General features: G+C 43.7%; 1 long non-coding RNA gene across 1 annotated transcript; it reads left to right on the forward strand.

Annotated features, from left to right (window-relative positions):
• Window positions 1–13,206: 13,206 nt before the first annotated feature.
• On the forward strand, window positions 13,207–22,670 carry LOC137355435 (uncharacterized). Its single transcript, XR_010970926.1, has 2 exons — window positions 13,207–13,686; window positions 20,199–22,670. It is a non-coding gene; the product is annotated as an uncharacterized lncRNA (long non-coding RNA).
• The last annotated feature ends 1,640 nt before the right edge of the window (window positions 22,671–24,310 follow it).

The following is a 24,310-nucleotide window of genomic DNA, read 5'->3' on the forward strand; positions in this document are numbered from 1 at the left end:
ATGACGGAACTGATAAAGGCCTTTCCCTTTATTAGACAAGAAAGTGGTATGTATGCACAAGCTGTGTCACTGTGCAGTAAAATACAAAGCACAAGAATTATTTATTTCAACATGAATCACTTATAACAGAATCAACACAGATTTTCCACACAGTGGCACTATATGATTCCTTATTTAAGTCCAGTAAGAAGACACACATGAGCAATTTCACTACACACCAACTCACCTTCTTTCATTATCAGGCTAAGTGCCGAGTACAGCAGGTTCTGTCTTAGCGCAATTATTCCAAACTTCTAAACATTCTTCTCCCTCCCACCTTTTCCTTATTCCTGTCCAGCTAAAGGAACTTAAATTCAAACCTAATCGAATTAAATTATTTGCTTGCTCACCTGTAGTTTTCCAGCCGTACTCCAAGATAATTTAAATTATTCATTTATTTCACCCTTGTTCTTGAGATTTCCTTCAAACAATCGCGATGCTCAGTTTAAGTGGAAAGGCCTACTGTGAGAGAACACGCATTAGTGTCTTATTGTCTATTCATCTCTCTAAGCCTGTCTTGTTCAAACCAGATTCCATGGACCCCTCGAGGTCCATAGAAACTTGGCGAGGGTCCGCGGGAGAGTTGAGCAGTACGCGAATCAACAACAGCCAGAGGCAGGCTTGGTGGGAGTTGGGAGTAGGGAGTTGGGAGCAGGCCGCAACTGCCACATGTGCAGTGCAGATTGGGCTGGCTGGCTCACCCAGGAGGGGAGCACACAGACGAGCGTTGAGAGCAGCAGGAAGATGACCAGGTAGACCCACAGTTGCCAAGGCTGCTGGTGAGTGTCAGGTGAGTTCGGCCTTGTTCAAGAGAGGGTCATTTAAAAAAAATATTTAATTACTACATACTTAAACTCAAAGAAAGGGCACCAAAATACAAGGTTGCCCATGTAATGAGTATTATATAGTATAACAATTTAGATTGGAGTGGATCCTTGATTATGAATCCATTTGAAAAGGGGTCTTAAACCAAATACATTTGAGAATCACTGTTCAAACCTCTTTGCCAAAACAAGAGATCCAAGCAGAAGAATTGCTGAAATTTATAAATGCAGGTTATGGAGGTCATAAGAAATGCAAACAAAGCACTGGCAATCACGTCCTATCAAACCTAGATCTGCCTTATACAATTTAAAATTGTGACCCGTGATGCTCTTTAACCTATTTAGTTGGAACAAACCATTTACTCAAACAATCTATTCCCCACATCACCTGAGAAACCAATGCTCCTCTGAAATGTCAAGTCTCATGTCTCTTTGCTTATCTTGATTACTAAAATGCTTCAAGCTGGGAATTAATCTTCTCCGGATCATTTCCAAAGCCTCAATATCACTCACCATATGAGGAGACCAAAACAGGACACAGTATTCTAACTGGGGCCTGGACAAGGTCTTGTACAAGGATTAAATTGTGTGCTTAAATAATTATCAAAACAAACTACTACCCACGCCACACTTCATCATATTTTGCTACTGCAGTGCTGGGTCTGAGAATAGCAAATTGAGGTTAATTATTTTGGTGTTAATTTGAACCCAATATGATTGTACCGGAAACATTTCAAATGCTACAGCATGCAATAGTTTATTCCCTCATTTCAGAGATGAATAAACCCCAGACAGCCGACTACAGTAAAAGGCTACAATAAAAATAGAAAATGCTGGAAATACTCAGCATCTGTGGAGAGAGAAAAAGTCCATGTGCTGAATTTTACAGCTAGGCCTCAGGTCCCACCTTTGGGATCGGAAGTGGGCGTTGCTTCCACTTGGGCGGGGGAATCGACCGGCTGCAAGCTATTTTCCGCTGGCTGGCCAATTAACAATCAGCAGGCGTGGGGTCTGACCGCTAAGATAGCGGAGGCAGGCAGAGGAGGTGGCAGTTGCTGGCGCCATATTTAAAAGGCATAAAGTTGCTGATAATTGGCTAATTAATTGGCTTAGTCACCTTCTCGCTGTGTTCAGACACAATGTCCTCCCACCATGCCAGTCGCTGTTCGCAATATCTGGCTGCCACATGAAGATGACAAGCTTCCATCCCAACAGGCTGGTTTTTGTGGCACAAGCAGGGCTTCCGACGCTAGGCTGAAAAAGGTGAAGGGAACCCAAGCTTGGCCTTTCAGAGCCCACCCCTCACGACTCCCGGCGCGATCTACCGGTGCTCGGGCATTAGAGTGCCCGGTGCCGGGATCCCCGCCTCTTTAGCGCAGGGGGTTCAGGGAAATGCGTGGTTTTCTGGTGGGGGCCCTCCATGGGCCACTAATGGCCCACAGAGAGGAGCCCCCCCCCACCCCGCAAGCCCGTTCTACAAGGCAATCTCCCCGCATAGCGGAGGCCCCCCCCCACTGGTTATATCCCATTGACGGCAGGAAGAGGCCAGTAATAGGTCACTTAAGGGCTTCAAGTGGCCTGTGGGCGGGAAGGCCGTCTTTGACCTATCCTGCCCCTGACAAAATTGCGTTGCAACGGGGAGGCAACACGCCCTCCACCCCCTGTCTTCCGTCACAATTCTATGGACCCCCCCCCCCCCCTTGCCACCTCCCTCCGGGAGGCCCATAAAATTCAGCCCAACGTTTTCCGCCCCCTCACTCATTTGAGCTTCGCAGAGATACAACAGCAGAATCATTACCAGTGTACCTGCTGCCTGATGGATTTGTGACAATGGCATTACGAATTTTCAAAGCAGGACCTAAAAAAGCAACTCTTGCATTTATATGACGCCTTTCACGACCTCAGGTAGTCCCAAAGTGCTTTACAGCCAATGAGGTATTTTTTTGACGTGTAATCACTGTTGTAATGTAGGAAATGCCCCTGTCAATTTGTGCACAGCAAGCTCCCACAAATAGCAATGTGACAACAACCAGATCATCTGTTTTAGTGATCGTCAGATCATCAGCCTGAAACGTTAACTCTATTTCTCTCTCCACAGATGCTGTCAGATCAGCTGACTATTTCCAGCACTCTCTGTTTGTATATCAGTTTTAGTGAAGCTGGTTGAGGGATTAAATATTGGCCAGGGCACTGGCGATAACTCCCGTGCTCTTCTTTGATATAGTGCCATGGGATCGTTCATGTCCACCTATGAGTGCAGACGGGATCTTGGTTTAATGTACCATCTGCAAGAGGCACCTGACAGTGCAGCACTCCCTCAGTACTGCACTGGAGTATCAACCTGGATTATGTGCACATGTCCTACTGTGGCTGTTGTATTGATCATGTGTGTGGAGTTTATATACACTATCTTCTGGCTCTGGTCTTGACATGGCATGCAAAAATTCTGTTATGTGGCAGTTTTTCGATAAACGTATTCAGCCACAATATACAGTACATGATACATAACATCAAACGGTTAAAAACTGCTCAAGCCTAACTCTTGAACTGCATTTTTGATCCCCTCGCATAATCCTTTTCCCTACTCCAATTTCCCTTTGCAAACAGCCTAGATTGTTTGGCGTTTTAAAGGCACTTATACAAGTGCAAAGTGTTGTTTTAGCTACAATGCTATAGATAGCTGAGGGAATGGCTGCGATAGATGCGATAGGATTCAGAAATCATTCTCCATGCCAGATTTAATTTTCAGCTTTTTGTTCTGCCAACTGATAACATTGATTCAGAAACACAGATGCCGAGAAGCAATTTCTTTTCTCTAAACATTGCAAAACAATTGCAGCAAACATCTTCATATCTGACATAACCCCCCACTTTGCTAGCACAGATCAATTAATATCAATGAATTATGCATCCTGACCGAGGTAGAGAGGAAGTGTCACAATCTCCAAGCGTTGGTTTGTTTGAGCTCATTTATTTCATTTGTTGGACAGGAAAAACTCCCTATTCATATATCACAAAGGTGCTTTGAAGTTCCTTGTACTAGGTTTCCCCATTTATCTCTGTTGCTATGATCTGAGGTCAACAAGCTGCCTCCCTGGTTTATAAGAGATTTTCTGGAAATGACCATTTAATGCTGCCTGTTTTTATCAAAACATTAATCCCCATCATCACTGATGTTTCCAAAATCAATACGTTTTTCAATCCACCAATGTTGTTAATCCTTATTTAAGGAAGGATGTAAATGCATTGGAAGCAGTTCAGAGAAGGTTTACTAGACTAATGCCTGGAATGGGTGGGCTGTCTTATGAAGTAAGGTTGGACTGGCTAGGCTTGTATCCACTGGAGTTTAGAAAAGTAAGAGGAGACTTGATTGAAACATAAGATCATGAGGGGTCTTGACAGGGTGGATGTGGAAGATGGCTCCTGGGTGGTAAGCTCCCTTGGCATCTCATTAAAATGACGACTATCCTTGGCCATCCATTGCCCTTTCTCCAATAGTCTCCTCCCTTCCACTGTTTAAGATTCCTTGGCTCCAAGAGTAGGTGATGAGTTAAATGGCTGCTGACAATCCCCTGAACATGCCTGCTCTCTGCCTGTCTCAGTGAGTACTGGATATTTCCCCACATTTGGCCTCCAAATTCCTGGATGTCTCTAGACATCATGACCGTGCTTCTTCAGTGGACTACACTGCAAGACACAGCCGCTGTGTCTCTGATCTGATGCTCAGTTGACTAAACTTTAAAGTAACTTTGATCAGTTTACAGCCCTTCCCCATCACTGCACTTCCCTATGACCTGGGCGGGATTTTCTCTGTGGGCTTCTGAACCCCGCTGTCAGGATTAAATAGGGATCAGCAACCCACACAATGTGGGAAGCTGTCAATCAATGCGATTTTTCCCAGAGCAGCCAATTAATGGCCAGAGAGCCAGCTTTCTGTCAATTAAGGACAGTGGGCGGGCTCTCAAAAGTGGAGGGCCAATCAGAGGCCTTCCAGCTTGAAAGCAGCAGCAGGATTCCATGGTAGGTAAGGGAGAGGTGCTTCAAAATGGAGATGTTCACCACCCACCTCCCCCCACCGCCCAAACACAAACACCCCCACACACCCCTCACCAACACTCCAGCTTTTTCAAAGTTTAAATAAAAAATGGCATTTATGCCGGGCCATCGCTGTGCGAGGTTGGGGACGGAGGGAGCCCTTCTACAGGGCGGCCTATGGATGTGGCTGCTGCTACACCTAGGCAGGCAGGGAGGGAGGGAGGGCCTCTAAGCCTGCCTGGAGTGCTGACCCCCTCCTCCCAACCCTTCAAACTCTGGTCTGCTTCCGGGAGGCTGCCTCCAGGCCGGTAAATTGGCCCCCGCTGCCTCCAGGAACCTCAACACCAACTGGAAAATCCCAGTCAACCTCCCTCAGTTGCCTTAAGTGGCCCTCAATTAGTTTAATCGGCTACCTACTGCATGCGGTTGGGTGGCCCTGCCGCAACCACACCACTCTGCCAACCCCTGCCCCCCAATCGTCTTGGGGAAAATGGCTCGGGGGTTGAGATAGAGCCAGGGAACCGGCACGCGGGGGGGCAGCAATATTTTTTAGCATCGCATGCCTCCGTTCCGCTTTCTGGCAGGTGACAAAAAATTCAGCCTCCTGTGACTGGCGTACTGGTTCTACTTGTTTTTTTTAGCTTCAGCTACAGTCTGGCTCCTGGTCAGAGATTCACCCTCTGAGGATGAAGTGCATTCCTCCAGGGCTTCTGGATCTTTTCTCCACCTTGCGATCAATTCTGTACACCTCCTGGATCTTCATTCATGGAAATACCTCCATCGGTGTGTCCTCTAATTACCCTTCAAATAACCTGACCTCACTAACCTCAAAAAGAATAACCCTTAACCCATTCCGTTCTTGCAAACTATTGCCTCATCTCCAACCTCCTTCTCCTCTCCAAGGTCCTTGAATGTGTTGTCACCTCCCAAATCTGTGCCCACCTTTCCTGGAATGCCATATTTGAATCCCTCCAATCAGGTTTCTGCCTTTGCCACATACTGAAACCACTCCTAAAGTCACAAATTATATCCGTGACAAAGGTAAACTCTCTCACCTTGCCCTTCTCGACCTTTCTGCAACCTTTGGCACAGTTGGCCAAACCATCTTCCTCCAATGCCTCTCCACTGGTGTCGTCCAGCTGGGTGAGACTGCATTCGACTGATTCCATTCTTATCTATCTAGTCACGGCTAGAGTATCATCTGCTGTGGCTTCTCTTCCTGTTCCTGCACCCTTACCTCTGGTAAGATCTATCCTTGGCCCCCTCCTATTTCTAATCTACATCCTACTCCAACAACATCAGAAAACACTGCATCACTTTTCACATGTAAGCTGAGAATACCCAGCTCTACATCATCACCACCTCTCTCGATCCCTCCACCATCTCTAGATAGTTAAGACTGCTTGTCTGGCATTCAGTACTGGATGAGCAGAAATTTCCTCTAATAAAATATTGGGAAGACCAAAGGCATTGTCTCCAGTCCCTGCCACACACATGCATCCTGCTCCCTGGCAACTGTCTGAGGCTATCGCCAAGACCTATTTCCACCTCTGTAACATTGCCAGACTCCTGCCCTGCCTTAGTTTCAGCAGCAGATGAGCTCTCATCCCATTGTTACCCTAGACTTGACTCCTATGTTCTACCCTCCGTAAACCTGAGGGTTTACTCTACTGCCCATGTCCTAACTCACACCAAGTTCCATTCACCAATCACCTCTGTTCTCACTGCCCACCATTGACTCCCAGTTCAGCAACACTTTGATTTTAAAATTCTCGTTTTTTGTTTTCAAGTCCCTCCATGGCCTTACTCCTCCCTATCTATGTAATCTCCTCCAGCCCCCAGCAGGATCTCTGCACTCCTCCAATTCTGGCCCCTTGAGCATTCCCAGTTTTCATCACTCCAACATTGGCAGCCTTGCCTTCAGTTGCCACGGCTGTAAGCTCTGGAATTCCCTCCCGAAACCTCTCCACCTCCCTTTCCTCCTTTAAGGCACTCCTTAAAACCTACCTCTTTGACCAAGCTTTTGGTCACCTAGCCTGATATCTCCTTATATGGCACTGCTTCATATTTTGTTTGATATTGCTTCTGTGAAGGCCTTGGGATGTTTTACTACCTTAAGGGTGTTGTATAAATTGTTGATCATTTCAAATAGAGTCTTTGGTAGAATAGGTTAAGTCACCAATCCGACATTCCCAGTGGGGAGCCACCCACAAAGGGATCATGCATTGGATTTAGGGCTATGACACTGCAGTGCAAATCATTGTCCCATGGTCCCCTGAAGTATCAGACTGCGTGGTCTGTGAATTAACCAGAGTATTTAATCCATGGCCATAGTGTAAAGACTAATAGAGCGTCTAAAAGCTTAAAAGGTAGGCAGTTGGTTTGCACTGTGGCTAGTAGAGTAGCAAATATTGTCTGTAACACCTTTATGTACCTTGGCAAGCAATGCAATTTCAGAGTTAAGACCATTTCACCAGCATTCTGGCAGGAGAAGCAGTAATGTTTGGTGATTACTGATATCCTTGTGTTGTACTTCATGCATATAATGTATGCATCTAGTATGTAAACATGATAATCAACAGATCAAATTGAATGATTTGGCTAAGAGGTCAGCGTGGGAAGGTGAGTCAGCACACTGTTCTTTTGCCTCCGAGACCTGGGCTAGATTCCAGCCCAAACTGCTGGGGTGAAAGCCTTCCTACTGTCTGCTGACTACAAGGGTGCATTGTGAAATGAGTTTGGAAAGCTTCAACCTAATTCTGAGCAGACAAGAGGCCACAATGCAAAACTGTGCACACATTTTCAAGATCCCACTTGTCAGTCTCACTCAGAGAGGCTACAAGGCTAGCAGCTCTCAGGAATGGGGGTTGGAAATTCCCTCTGCTGAGGTTTAGAACAAATGCCACAGCGCGGTGATGTTAAGCAAGTCTCGCTGTCCATTTAACCCCTACCTGACCTGGCAACGCTTATTGGGGATGCAAAAAAGGTAGAACAAAGATATTATGTCTTTCCATAAACGATGCTATGCAGGCATTTGACACCTGATAAACAAGTCTTCTGAAGTTAGCACCAAACCCCATTGTAAGTCAGTCAATCCACCTTGTTCAAGTGGCAGTGGAGATCCAATCTTTTCATAGGTCTCTGAAGCAGCTATCATGGTTCGAAACAGCCCAGCAGCCTGAGAAAGCTGGACTTGAACCCACACAACCTCTCTGACTCAGGGGTGAGAATGTTCCCAATTGAGCCACACTGGCATTCACGTAAACCTTGTCCACAGTGGATGCTCCAGTAATACAAGCATTCCTAAAAGGTCAGCCATAAATGGGCAATTAAATGACACCTGAACACCTTGTACCCGTTTCCCACAATTCTACCTACTTTCCCTCAGTGAAAGTATTCCATCAAGATGCAAAGATTCAATTACAGGCAAATTCTTTGAATATTCAATTACAGCAAGGATTATAAAGAGTCTTCAATGCAGCAAAATGTTCCAAGGTGATTAACAGGAGGATTGGACAATGAGCAACATTGGAAGAAAGGAGAGACACATTTAGATAGTGTCTTTCACAATCTCACAGCATCCCCTTACAGCTAAAGAAGCACCTTTGAAATGTTTATGCCTCAACCAATGCCTAAAACTAATTTTCTGGTTATTTGTTTCATCGCTGTTTTTTTGAGATCTTGCTCTGTCTTCTTTGGCCTCCTTATCTCGAGAGACAATTGGTAAGCGCCTGGAGATGGTCAGTGGTGTGTGGAACAGCGCCTGGAGTGGCTATAAAGGCCAATTCTAGTGAGACAGGCTCTTCCACAGGTGCTGCAGAAAAATTTGTTTGTCGGGGCTGTTACACAGTTGGCTCTCCCCTTGCGCTTTTGTCTTTTTTCCTGCCAACTGCTAAGTCTCTTCGACTCGCCACACTTTAGCCCCCGCCTTTATGGCTGCCTGCCAGCTCTGGCGAACGCTGGCAACTGACTCCCACGACTTGTGATCAATGTCACAGGATGTCATGTCGCGTTTGCAGACGTCTTTAAAGCGGAGACATGGACGGCCAGTGGGTCTGATACCAGTGACAAGCTTGCTGTACAATGTGTCTTTGGGGATCCTGCCATCTTCCATGCGGTTCACATGGCCAAGCCATCTCAAGCACAGCTGACTTAGTAGTGTGTATAAGCTGGGGATGTTGGCCACCTCAAGGACCTCTGTGTTGGAGATACGGTCCTGCCACCTGATGCCAAGTATTGCTCTGTACACATTGTTGAAATGTAGGAAACATGGCAGCCAATAACTACACTTTCAAAAGTACTAGTTGGTCTGGAATTGAACACCACAATCTAGCAGATGCCTACCCCATGATCTATAAAATGTTTAGCATCTCGTCTTTTGGATTTTGAATTCTGCCACTAGCACAAGTTTTGAGTAATAATGATTTGAACAGCGGTTTCCTCTGGTTCAGTCTGGCTCTATTACAGACTCTGTCCTAGAAACATAGAAAATAGGAGCAGGAGTAGGCCATTCGGCCCTTCGAGCCTGCTCCGCCATTCATTATGATCATGACTGATCATCCAACTCAACAGCCTGTTCCCGCTTTCGCCCCATACCCTTTGATCCCATTAGACCCAAGAGCTATATCTAACTCCTTCTTGAAAACATACAACCGCTTTCTGTGGTAGCAAATTCCACAGGCTCACCACTCTCTGGGTGAAAAAATTTCTCCTCATCTCAGTCCTGAAAGGTTTACCCCGTATCCTTAGACTATGACCCCTAGTCCTGGACTCCCCCACCATCGGGAACATTCTTCCTGCATCTACCCTGTCAAGTCCTGTCAGAATTTTATAGGTTTCTATGAGATCCCCCCTCACTCTTCTGAACTCCAGCGAATATAATCCTAACCGACTCAATCTCTCCTCATACGTCAGTCCCGCCATCCCAGGAATCAGTCTGGTAAACCTTCGCTGCACTCCCTCTATAGCAAGAACATCCTTCCTCAGATAAGGAGACCAAAACTGCACACAATATTCCAGGTGTGGACTCACCCAAGGCCCTGTATAATTGCAGCAAGACATCCCTGGTCCTGTACTTGAATCCTCTCGCTATGAAGGCCAACATACCATTTGCCTTTTTTACCGCCTGTTGCACCTGCATGCTTACCCTCAGTGACTAGTGTACGAGAACACCCAGGTCTTGCTGCATATTCCCCTCCCTCAGTTTATAGCCGTTCTGCCTTCCTGTTTTTGCTACCAAAGTGGATAACCTCACATTTATCCACATTATACTGCATCTGCCATGCATTAGCCCACTAACTCAACTTGCCCAAATCACCCTGAAGCCTCTCTGCATCCTCCTCACAACTCACCCTCCCACCCAGTTTTGTGTCATCTGCAAATTTGTTCCCTCATCTAAATCATTAATATATATTGTGAATAGCTGGGGTCCTAGCACCGATCCCTGCCACTAGTCACTGCCTGCCATTCGGAAAAAGACCCACTTATCCCTACTCTTTGTTTCCTGTCCGCCAACCAATTCTCTATCCTTCGCAATACACTACCTCCAATCCCATGCGCTTTAATTTTACATGCTAATCTGTTATGTGGGACTTTATTGAAAGCCTTCTGAAAGTCCAAATAAACTACATCCACTGGCTCCCCCTCATCAACTCTACTAGTTACTCCTCAAAAGAATTCTAGTAGATTTGTCAAGCACGATTTCACTTTCATAAATCCATGCTGACTCTGTCCGATTCTACCACTGTTCTCCAAGTGCTCTGTTATAAAATCTTTGATAATGGACTCTAGAATTTTCCCCACTACCGACGTCAGGCTGACTGGTCTATAATTCCCTGCTTTCTCTCTACCCCCCTTTTTAAATAGTGGGGTTACATTAGCTACCCTCCAATATGTAGGAACTGTTCCAGAGTCTATAGAATCTTGGAAGATGATCACCAATGCATCCACTATTTCTAGGGCCACTTCCTTCAGTACTCTGGGATGCAGACCATTAGGCCCTGGAAATTTATCGGCCTTCAATCCCATCAATTCCCCCAACACCATTTTTCTACTAATACTGATTTCTTTCAGTTCCTCTCTCTCACTAAGCCCTGTGTTCCCCAACATTTCTGGTATAATCTGTGTCCTCCTTTGTGAAGGCAGAACCAAAGTATGCATTTAGTTGGTCAGCCATTTCTTTATTCACCATTATAAATTCCCCTGTTTCTGACTGTAAGGGACCTACATTTGCCTTCACCAATCTTTTTCACTTCACATACTTAAAAAACTGACTGTAAAAGTTTCTAATGTTTCCCGCAAGCTTGCTCTCGTACTCTATTTTCCCCTTCTTAATCAATCCCTTGGTCCTCCTTTGCTGAATTCTAAACTGCTCCCAATCCTCAGGTCTGCGGTTTTTCCTGGCAAATTTATATGCCTCATCCTTGGATCTAATGCTATCTCTAATTTCCCTTGTAAGCCACCCTGCAGTATTTGCATCCATTCACAGGTGATATGCTGATGCAATTCACACTGGCGCTTTCTGGGTTCCAAAACCAATTGTTAAAAAAAGCTTTACCAAACACTTTGGAAGACAGAACCTGTTTAAATTTGAATTCTGGATTCAGAGATCAAGTTCTTGGATAGGTCAATCATTACAAATTTATCTCAAGAAAGCCTCAGAGACATGACTAAAATTTAAATGGGCTCTTAATGCAACAGAATCCATGCAGAGATTATCAAATTGAAAAATGTCAAGTCAAGCCTTTCATTTCATTTATGACAAAGTGTTGAATAATTGAAGAGCCCTGACTCAGACTGATATGCTCATTCAATTGCACTCCTATCCAGGTGCCTTGAAGTTACCTTTCCATTTACAAGGATTTTTATTCCTATTTGGGGCCTTGATGTGCAGATTAGCAAAGCAAATGGTAGTTGAATTCTGCAACATCACAGGCCAATCACTGAAAGTGTAAACGTGCAGGATCGGCTATGCTCCACTGGAACACCGAGTCTTAACCCAACAACTTGCATTTGTACAGGACCTTTAAATATGTTAAAGCATCCCAAGGAGTGATTATCAAAGAACATTTAAGACCCAAGCCACATAAGGAGATATTAAGACAGGTAACCAAAAGCTTACTCAAACAGGTATCTCTAAGCAGCATTGTGAGGTGGAGAGATTTAGGGAGGGAATTCCAGAGCTTAGGATCCAAGCAGCTGAATTCACAACCACTAATGGTGGAGCGATGAATATCAGCGGTGTACAAGAAGCCAGAACTGGAGGATCACAGAGATCTTATTGCAATAGCAAATTCATACACCCAACTTTACCTCCATCTACACAGCCATTTGTTCCTAGCAGCCTCTGCAGCACAACAGGAGTAGAAAAGCTGGTTATCTGCACCGAGCAGTAATGCACTGACTAAAGAGCCTCCAAACACACAGTTTATACTTGCAACTGTAACATTTCTATTTCCTGTATCTCTTGGTAGCCAAGTATAAAAAGTGCAGAGTAAATTATCCCAATTATATAGCTAATTGCTGCCTGATTTAGCCAGCCTTAAACCTATTTGCAGGTGAACATCCTGCAGCTTTCTGCAATAGAGTTGGTTCCTGATATAATTGTTCCTGGAAATTTTATCATATGACCTCATGCCTCAAAACACCCTACCCCAACACCCCCCTCCCTACCATTGGTCCATTATCCAGGTGCCACTGCCTTCCCACAGCCAATTGGGAAATGGAGCAGACTCTTTGATACCAAATTGGATTAAACTTGACAGTTAGTGAAACAGCCTTTTCTCCATCACCATTATTTTTATAACCAATAAATGAAAGTATTCAAACAAAATGAAATAAAAATCACTATTCTGTGTAATGCCCCAATGATTTTTCTTCTGGGTTTTCCCTCGCAGCAGCATTCTCAAGATAAACCTTCAATTCCTGGAGAGTTGGTAACATTTTTTTATTTCCAAAATATACTTTATTCATAAAAATCTGTAAAAAATACATTACCAAACAGTTTCAAACAGCACCAAAATACAAACAGTGCAAAGGAGATCAGTTTCCTTCAATACAATCATGAGTTGCCTCCCAACCCTTCCATTTCATTTGTTATGCCATATACACTGGAGAGTTGGTAACCCTAGACTCAGGGAACCTTCCATGTGAATTCAGGCTGCTTCGACTTAGTTTAAAGGACTGACTCAAACTGCATGTGACCCCCTTACAGTGATCTGTAATTATTACTCTCAGCACCAATCACCTCTTCAGCCTTGTATTTAAACACAAGGCAACTTTCAAGTTTTTACTTTTTTAGAACAGGAAACACGCTGATCATTAACCGGAATGATGTAGGCATCAGGGAGCCTTGATGATAGATTTTGTTCAGTGCTAGTGGTTTCTGCTGAAAGTTGAAACTGTTGTTATGTGGGAGGACAAGCTGACAACCAGTACATACTCGAAGTGAGTCAAAAAAAATTATGCATGCACGCTCCTTTGCACTGCCCACATCACCTGACAACTCTGCTTTAAGTTGCTAACTGGCAGGGTATTACAATAAGTCAGCGTAAAGACTGATGCAGCTGAGCACAGACATCACACAGAAACTAAACAGAGGCAGAATGGGAGAAGGAACAGGACTGTACACAGATTAGACAGTGGAAATGCAGTCCCTGCCAGGGTGCAACTATGGAATTTACTTTTTTCATCTCCAGTCTGGGGTTGTATTGTCTGTATGTCTATTAATTCAACAGGGGCTAACCTACAGCCAACGATTAGTACACCTGTAGCTGTTGATAATAGCAAGGTTAGTGTCGATTCAGTTTACTTCCTAATCACTCTAGTTCTTCAGAATGTGCAAAGGGCTTTCTTTCTCTGCCTATCTTAATGCCTCGGTCTCTCCCCTTGAGGACTGGCACTCCACTGCAGTACCGATGGAGTGCTGTATCTTTTGGGCGAGAGGAGCGGGGTGTTTTATTGGTACTCTGGCCAGTACTTCTCACTCAAAAAACACTGTCAAAAAGTAAGTCATCTCATGATTGTTTGTACAGAATGACTGCTGTGTTTTTCTGCCAAGCAAAATAATTTGTCAATTGTGAACTGCTCCCACATTTTCTCAATATTTGTTTTGATAGCACGCACCTTGGGATATTTTACCACGTTAAAAGTGCTTTATAAATACAATTTGTTGCTGTTGCTTTCAGATGTTTCTGCAAAATGTGATAACATGCTTTGGAAATGTCAGTCTGTCCTTCTCACTGTTTAGATTTGACTCTCACTTTTGCCTCATTCTTGGTTTCCTGTTTCACTGCTGTGGCTGCAACTTAATTTTAAACATTAAATACCACCCCATGGAAAAGTCCCAGAAATATATGTCCCATACTTCCTCCTATCAAACCTTTCATTCAGGAATATAAACTCTCAGGCATCTCGCTGTCTTTGTTTGATAAATGTAGCAGCCAGTTGACTTTATCACAAAACAATCTTGCTTCCTCTTCGGAAGATGCACTGATAATGGTAGAAACAGTTTTCAGATAGTTTTTACATGTGACTTTGTTAAAGCCCTGTTACATGCCTACTCATCTGCAAATCACCACCCTCACCTCTCAATAGTGATGCACAGTCACGTCCCAATGATTTAGTGGTGTGCAGTTTAGAGGTTAATGATGCCTTTTCTGAATACATCAACACTATCCAACAAAAACAAACAAAAGGGATCCTTTTTGAGAGGGGCAAACTAATAGAGAACTAAACCCCAATCCATTCATTCCATGCTATCTCTTTGGTCGCACAATCCCACTCCCCTATTCTTTCCCCACAGTCCTGCAAATGTTTTCCTTTCACGTTTTCATCCAACTTCCTTTCGAAAGTTACTATTGAATCTGCTTCCACCACCCTTTCAGGCACTGTCAGTTCAGTTGGTAGCACTCTTGCCTCTGAGACAGGAGTTTGTGGGTTCACAGTCTTACTCCAGCACTTGAGCACAAAAGCAATGCTGGCGGTGCAGTGCTGAGGCAGTGCTGCATTGTCGGAGGTGGCATTTTTTGGATGGGGTGTTAAACTGAGGCCCCCGTCTGTCCTCTTAGGTGAATGTAAAAGATCCCACAGCACTATTTTGAAGAAGAGCAGGGAGGTTATCCCCAGTGTCCTGGCCAATATTTATCCCTGAATTAACATCATAAACACAGATTAACTGGAGATTATCACATTGCTGTTGTGGGAGCTTACTGTGCACAAATTGGCTGCTGCATTTCCAACATAACAAGTGACTACACTTTAAAAGTACTTCATTGGTTATAAAGCACTTTAGGACATCCTGTAATATTGAAAGGTGCTTTATAAGTTTTGTATTTGTTTGACTCATGCTTTTTGCAACTAACCATTCATGCACAGTGTATAAATTACACTCCAGTTGTACATTGAGGTCAGTCAAAGGTTAAATGTGTCAAATGTTTGCACTTGTGTAAGAAATATAAATTAGAAGTGAATTGTGAAACCAGAGATCTGGGTTGCAGCTCCCAATTTATGTTTTTAAAATGGGCAGTTAGCCTGCCTGTCAACAATCTGCATTTCAAATGGATAGTTTGGTGTTTTACACCTTATAAAGATTACGGGCCTGCACCATTTCAAGTCTGCACCCCGGGGAAAAGCAAGTTTAACAGAGACCTCTTTACAAATCATCAGATCTAACACGTTATCTTTTATAATCTCTATATCTTTTCTCAAGTGTATCTGTATGTGTGAGAGCGGGTGTTGTGTACGTTTCCGGTGTTGTATAATAAATATTTATCATTCTTTTTAAGCTTACGAGAACCTGTCATTTGTCTGTTCTTCATAATTAAAGAACTCAGAGATCAAAAAGCAACTTTTTGTTTTTAAAGAATACTGTCTTCGGTCAGTCGAGAGGGGTCCATCCCTATCATCTCTCACCTGTCTGTGACATTTTAAAGGGACAGAGTTGTCACATTGGTGAAATTGGTCTTGGACTATAATGCAACAGGGGGAGTGTGATTCACTATTGCCCATTTTATGCAGTAGACCCAAGATCAATTTTAGCCCCACAGAGTTCTTAGACAGGTTCTGTGACTGGTACAACATGGGAAAGCATCAGTTCAGTGACTGCTATATCACAGAAGGCAGCCACTCGGCCCATCGTGCCTGCACCGGCTTTTCAAGAGAGCAATTCCCTCAGTTCCATTCCCCTGCCTTCTTCCCATAACCCTGCACATTCTTCCTTTTTATAGAGCTGTCTAATTCCCTTTTGACTGCTTCAATTGAACCTGCCTCCACCACATTCTCAGCCAGAGCACATTCCAGACCTTAACCACTCGCTGCGTGGAAGTTTCTCCTCGTGGCATTTTTGCTTCTCTTATCAAATACTTTAAATCTGTGCCCTCTCGTCCTCGATCCTTTCACGAGTGGGAACAGTTTCTCTCTATCTACCCTGTCCAGATCCCTCAGGATTTTGAATACCTCTTATCAAATCACCTCTCAGCTTTCTCTTCTCCAAGGGAAACAGTCCCAACTTCTCCAATCTATCTTCATAAATGAAGTTCCTCATTTCTGGAACCATTCTAATGAATCTTTTCTGCACTCTCTGAAAATGCCTTCACATTTTTGCTTAAATGCGGTGCCCAGAACTGGACGCAATACTCCAGCTGAGGTCAAATTGGTGTCTTATACAAGTTCAACATAACTTCCTTGTTCTTGTACTCTATGCCCCTATTAATAAAGTCCAGGAAACTGTATGCTTTATTGACTGCTCTCTCAACCTGTCCTGCCACCTAGAATGACGTAGACACATATACACACAGGTCCCTCTGTTCTTGCACCCTCTTTACAATTGTACCCTTTATTTTATTTTGTCTCTCCACGTTCTTCCTACCAAAATGAATCACTTCACATTTCTCTGCATTGAACTTCATCTGCCACCAGTCTGCCCATTCCACCAACTTGTCTATGTCCTTTTGAAGTTCTACAATGCTTCCAAGTTTTGTATCATCTACAAACTTTGAAATTGTGCCCTGTTCACCACAGTCTAGGTCATTAATGTATATCAGGAAAAGCGAGGGTTCCAACACTGACCCCTGGGGAACTCCACTACAAACCTTCCTCTAGCCCGATAAACATCCGTTAACCACTGGTCTCTGTTTCCTCTCACTTAGCCAATTTCGCATCCATGTTGCTGCTAACCCTTTTATTACATGAGCTATAACTTTGCTCACAAGTTTGTTGTGTGGCACTGTATCAAATGCCTTTTGGAAGTCCATGTGCACCACCTCAACAGTATTGCCCTCAACAACCCTCTCGGTTACCCCTTCAAAAAACTCAGCAAGTTAGTTCAACACGATTTTCCCTTAACAATCCATGCTGGCATTCCTTGATTAACCCACGTTTGTCCATGTGACTTAATTTTGCCCAAAGTATTGTTTCTAGAAGTTTCCCCACCACCAACTGCCAGAAACCATTTACACTGGAGATAAGATTTATATCTGCAGCAGCACAACATTTGGCACATGTTTTAGCTTCGTTTCAGCTCAAGCTTTACATGAAATTAATTCATTGTTGAATGGGATGCAAACTAGGTGGTCATTTTAAAAGTCTGATGGGCTATCTTCATGCTGCAAGGTGCCTTACCTGATGACAAATCCCCTTTAAGAGCAAAACTTTGTTTTCATCAAAATAAATTTTAACTCAGAATTTTATTCCCTTCTAACATTAATTAAGTTTGGACTGAGCCAAATCAAAGATTTTTTTTCAATTCAGGAATATCTGAATGTAGCCCAGTTCAAATCCTTGAAGCTCAGGGTGTGCTAATTTTAAAGAATATAAGGAGCAAAGAGACACTTTGCATGTTTCTCGCTCTGTTGCGATGGGTAAATGGACTACATGTCAAAAGTACTTCATTGGCTATAGAGTGCTTTCGGACATCCTGAGAACATGAAGGCACTATATAAATGCAAGTCTTTTTTTCTTCCAAAGTGCTTTGTGTCTGTGACAAGAAAGAAAGGTGTTCATTTAGATAGCGCCTTATTACCTCTCTGAGCACCTCATATACAGTGCAGTGACAGTTGCTATGTAGGCAGCCATTTTGCCGTTAGGAGGATCTCACAAACAGCGTTGAGAAGACCAGTTTTTTGGATGAATGAATGAAGCAGGAAGACAGAGCCCCAGTTTAATGCCTCACTGAAGAATAATATCTTTGACACTGTGGTACTCTCTCAGTACTGCATAGAAGTGTCAACCTCAGCTCAAGACAGCTGAAGTGGGTCAGGGATGCACTACTTTTGACTCAGAGTTGAGAGTGGTACCAACTACAACAACTTGTTTTTATATGGTGCCTTCAACATAGTAAAAGTTCCCAAGATACTTCACAGGAACGTCATCAGACGAAATTTGACACCAAGCCACATATTAGGACAGATGACCAAAAGCTTGGTTAAAGAGATTTAAGGAACATCTTAAAGGAGAGAGGCTTAGGGAGGGAATTCCAGAGCTTGGGGTCTCGGCAACTGAAGGCATGGCCAGCAATGGTGCAGAGACTAAAATCAGCAATGAGCAAAGGGCCAGAATTTGAAGGAGCGTAGAGCTCTAGGAGGGTTGTAGAGCTGGAGGAGGTCACAGAAATGGGGAAGTGCAAAGCCATGGCAGGATCTGAAAACACGGATGAGAATTTTTAAACTGACTTGACAAGAAAGTACTTCGATTTTTTCAAAGAAGCCCTTGTAAATGTTATTTATCCAATGGGCTTAAGGGCCTATTTCTGTGCTGTATAACTCTATGACTCTATTATTGTGTATTAGTCCAGGAGGAGCCCAAGTCCTAGCACTCAGGGGTATGCGTCCGATTCATTTAAAAACAAATCCAAGGTGGTTAATCATGTGAATATATCTGTGTTTGGGAGAAAGTCTGTTGGATTCCTCTAATGTCTTGTGTTAACTAAATCTGTATTCTCTGCTGAAGTAGTGATGCTCAATTTATTTTAATATTATTTCTGACATAGGGAGAAAATCAAATCGATTCCTCTTTTGCTGCAAATTTGGAGTCAGCATTCTGCAATGCAGTGATAATATGTGTGGTGTGCTTAGCAGTGTTTACTCAAAGGCATAAACAGGCAGAAGCAAATAGCAGACAGAAGCATTTTGGGGATTGGGAATGGTGGGGGGGGGGGGGGGGGTGGGGGGGAAAGGGGGGGAGCGTACCTATGTTAAATAATTTGGAGTGAGGAAACATGGTTATCTCATCTCCCCTTCCCCCACATGGTGGCCACTATAAGTTAGCAATAGTATTTCCAAAAAATAACTATATGGGGCCTGTGGCTCAACAACACAAGACTATCGCTCACTAATGTTACAGGATGACACTATACCATGATATAAAACATTTACGGCAAAAGCATTATACAATTAATAGAAATAGCTGATACCTGGGGTTGTGGGGGAGAGGTTGGTAAGTCCCCTGTATAGGGATACTTCAGTGTGTGAGAATCTCACTACAACATGCTGTATCAATTGTTGCAGTTAAACAACAGGCTAGATCCAAAATACAGTAGCTTAGATTCACTGATCGATGTGGGCCTGACTGAAAGAACATTGGTGCATCTTTAAAGAAGAGCAGAGAGTTCTCTCAGTGTCCTGACCAATATTCATCCTCAACTTAAACAAAGATGAATTGTTCATTCATCCGATTGCAATTTGTGGGATCTTGATGCACATAAATTAGCTGCTGGTTTACCTACATAAGAGCAATGACTATACTTCAAGATAAGTAGTTGGGTGTGAAGCACTTTGAGATGTTTCTGAGAGATGCAATATGGAATGCTATAAATGTGAGTCCTTTCTTTAACTCCCAAATGGCTTTCGTTTATTTTTGAACGTTTTTGTTTGAACCATGAGAGCTAGTTATATCGCTGGAGGTATTGGCTTAGAAGATGGCTGTTTAACATAATGGAATTATCATCAGTAAACAAGCAGCTCATTAACTGAGGTCTCATTAGTGAGATTGCCTTAATTCAGCGCCGACACACTGGCCTGTAACAAATACCAGCCAGCACCTCAATAGTCTTACTGGAACTCACAAATGAAAGATATATTGAAACCAACAGCAATGGGCAAATAAACATAAACAAAAGGATTTGAGTAGATTGCAAAAACATATTTGTTAATAAAAAAATCTGATAGTAAGATAACACAATTAAAATAGATTTTTTAAAAATCATATAATTTACATTAGTAATCAATTTACAAACAGCTTTGGGGGGTGGAAATCGTAATGAAATTAAATGCTTTTCTTCATCCAAATCCATCTTGTGTTTTGCAGATGCCGCTGGCTTGACCTTAGCCTGATACTGTGAAAGACAAAAGTCGATGATGTCAATCCACGTGCTGGAAGTCTGGGCTATTATCCTGGTGATACTGGCTACCATCATCGTAATGAGCTTCTTGATCGTGCTACCTCCTGCGGTTGTACTGATCTGGAGGGTGAAACATGCCCCTGACATCTCACTGGCGGGAGCAATATGAAGCAGGATTCACACACCTTTGTCCAATTACTGAGATATCACTGGAGTAATCGCCAACCTCTAATCTGTCAACTCAGTGTCTAGATGCAGTGCTCTGAACTGTTAGGCGCTAAGTTCCTAAATCTCTTGGGTTTGAATCGTGGCAGCAACCCTCCCATTGAAAATCTCAGGAAGACTTCTGCTGCTTGGAAAACCCAAGAGATTTAGGATAAATTCTGTCTCACCGATATCCCCATCGAATGGACTTCTAGGTGGAATGGAGGGGAAAACCTTGAAATCATTTAAGAAGTAGTCAGATGTTATGATGCTGGTTCTAACTGGATGGATGAGTTTTTTTTAATACTCATTCATGGGTTATGGGTGTCGCTGGCAGGCCAGCATTTATTGTCCATCCCTCATTGCCCTTGAGAAGGTAGAGGTGAGCTCTGGGATTGAATGCAGTTCTATCACAGAGATAGGGCGTTTCTCTGCTATTTTGGAACCCCCATTCTATTGAATTTTTTTTACAGTACATAAAATGCCATTTTGAAAATGAGGATATCTACAAATTAAGTCAGCTGATGGTCTCTAAGGTGTCGCTACTTTACAGGTTTCACCGTGTATGTTTATTAAACTCGAGCACATGGGGAGATATAGTAAATAACAGTTGTTGACTTGTGCACAATAATGGACAACTCCTTTAATGCAAATATGGTCCCACAAAGCAGGTTACAGATGTGTTCCTATCATGCAAAATTTTGCATGAATCACTTCCTTTGTCCTTATTGTGTGCTTATTTTCTACTCAATCTGCCACAGTGATCAACAAATACACTCTTGTGCGGCAAGATGAGCATTGACATAAAAGCAAATATCATGAGGTAATTTTAACTATGACAAATAGAACTGTGGCACCACCTAGTGTCAAATTAAGCCACATAAAACAAGGTCCTGGGCCTGATCTGGACTCTGTCATCCAAAAACCCCTCTGGCTGTAGTTGGGGTTCTCCATGGCCCGACGTTCCATGACAGTTCAGCTGCTTTGCAGTATGGGAGTGGGTTGGGGAAGACAAGTGGGAAGAAATCCATGGGAATACTGAGGACAGGATCCAGCTCAGTGTCATCCAATACATCAGTCACTAGATACATGTGGAAAATTGGGAATTGGGTGTGCATTTCTGAATAGTGAGCAAAAGAAAATGAGTGAAGTGCCACCCTTGGGCATTGTGATTCCAAAAAATCATATTCACGTGGCATATCCATGATCCATGTCTACTTTAACCTTTTTATGCATTTGTTGCTAAACTGATGAGACAAAACGCAGTGTGGTAGGGTGTTTATTGAGCATTGTAAGTGCTTTATTTCCTTGGTTACTGAATGGTGGTAGATGTTTTATTAATATACTCGTGAAGTACTGAGTCCACGTAAGATGTTTTCTGTAAAAATTAGTGCACATGGCTAAAACAGTGTCGCTGCAGCCAGACCTGTGGCTACTCAGTGATTTCTACTGGACAACACTGATGCAGTCAGTAATTGCTGTTCAAACACCAAAGGACTGATAGTGAAACACTCACAGCAAGTCAATGCCTTCAGAGGAGGGGGCAAGTAACTAAGAATGTTTGCTGTCAGCAACGTATCCCTGCTCCTTCTGACACCACAGAAACCTTTCTTCAAGCCACTGCTCAGACCTCAGAAGAATTGAGCAGAGCAGGCCCAAAGACAAACCAATTCAATGCACAGGTCCTCAACAAAGGTGTCAGGAGTGTCAAAGATGCATGTACGGTGCCTAATGTCTGTGTCAGACGGCACCAAGGGGTTGCTCCCCAAAACTGGCCCTCATTATGCCTATCTTAAGGGCATGACCGATGCAATGTGGCTCAATTTCTATTGCCAATCTCAAATATGGACTCGAGTCAAATGAAAGGTTGAGATGAACTACCTTTAATATTGAGACAGCAGTCAACCAAGGAGCACCGGCTAAACTGGTCAATCAGTCTCAAAGGTAGGGGACAACACAACTGCATAATTGATTGAGATTGGCTGCTATGAACCCCATTCTTGGTGGATCGTGGGACTACCAGGATTCTAGAAGACGAACTAAAGCGACCTTTTCTTGCCTGGCAATCTTGATGTTCCTCCAGTGGCAGGAGGCATTCCTGAAGTAATAGCTTTGTCTTAACCTTACACTGAGTCTTGTTCTTCCCACAGCAATAATTTGCTATTTCTGTGGTGCAAAGCAGGAATTTAAGTACATTACTGATTGGCAATTCAATAAATTTGTTTTACTATCTGGTCCATACTCCACTGATTTCAATTTTACGAGTGTACAGGATGATCACAGTGTCTCATTTCAACTGAGAGGTGGATTCGAACATAATATTAGTCAATCGCAGTAAAGTGCTATGCTTGGTTGGTGAGTTGTCAGTATTACAATTCAAAATTGGAATTGTTTCCTCCCGAGTGAACTCTTCAGTAATATGCAGGCATCATTTCAGCTGTGATAAGAGTCATGGGGCTGCATTTTCCTGACTTTGTTTTTTTATTGGGCATCAGGACTATTTTTGCATCAGCAGCCTGCACGTGCGATTAGCCAGACTGTAGATCCAATCTTCCGGGAGCCATCCAATTAAGAAGCAACTTCCGGATCACCATCCAATTAGAGATGGTAGTGGGTTGAGAACACAAGAAGATAGGAAATAGGAGCAGAAGTAGACCATATGGCCCATCGAGCCTGCTCCGCCATTCAATACGATCATGGCTGATTTTGGGCTTCAATTCCTGCCCGCTCCCCATATCCCTTGATTCCCAGCGAGACCAAAAATCTATCTATCCCAGCCTTAATTGTGACAGAGTATCCACAACTCTCTGGGGTAGAGAATTCCAAAGATTCACAACCCTTTGAGTGAAGTAATTTCTCCTCACCTAAGTCCTGAATGTTTGGCCGCATATCCTAAGACTGTGCCCCCGCGTTCCAGATTCTCCGACTAGCGGGAGGGCGAATCAGCACATGATTTGAAGGGTGGCTGCAGTGAAGAGTGCTGCTGAGGCAGAAAGGAGCACGCAACAAAATGGATGCGAGATAAGGCTGAAGGAACCGGCAAATGTTTCTTCACCTCAAGCACCATCCCTGACAGCAGTCTCAATGAGATACTACAGCAATGGTGACCCTTTTCCCACAGATGACCTCAGGCTTGCTGTTTTTCCCTGTTTTAAAGTTCACATTGCGTGTCACTTTCATGCCTCTCTGACCTCCCACTGTGCACTCGCCTGCTGTGAACTGATGGGTTACAGCCACGACGTGGGTCCCATGCACCCCTGGTAAAATTCCACTGCCCTGGGAAAATGGTTGCTAATTGACTTATTAACAAGTTGAAGTTAGGTGCAATGTTGGCAGGTTGTATGGTACACATCGGAGAACTATCTCACTGCCTTTTTCCCTCGGCCTCCTCCCCCAACCACCTCCAAAACCACTTCCATGGGCCTGGTAAAATTCCCCCCATTGGAGTCAGTTATTTTTTTATTTGTTTGTGGGATTATGGGCGTCGCTGGCTCAGCCAGCATTTATTGCCCATCCCTAATTGCCCTTGAGAAGGTGGTGGTTAGCTGCCGCCTTAAACTACTGCAGTCCATGTGATATAGGTACACCAACAGTGCCGTTCGGGAGTTCCAGGATTTTGACCCAGCGACAGTGAAGGAATGGCGATATAGTTCCAAGTCAGGATGGTGTGTGACTAGGAGGGGAACTTGCAGGTGGTGGTGTTCCCATGTATTTGCTGCCCTTGTCCTTCTAGTTGGTAGAGGTTGTGGGTTTGGAAGGTGCTGTCTAAGGAGCCTTGGCACGTTGCTGCAGTGCATCTTGTAGATGGTACACACTGTTGCCACTGTGCGTCGGTGCTAGAGGGAGTGAATGTGGATGGGGTGCTAATCAGGCA

Source organism: Heterodontus francisci, chromosome 42 (assembly GCF_036365525.1).
Source record: "Heterodontus francisci isolate sHetFra1 chromosome 42, sHetFra1.hap1, whole genome shotgun sequence".
NCBI classification, from domain to species: Eukaryota; Metazoa; Chordata; class Chondrichthyes; order Heterodontiformes; family Heterodontidae; genus Heterodontus; species Heterodontus francisci.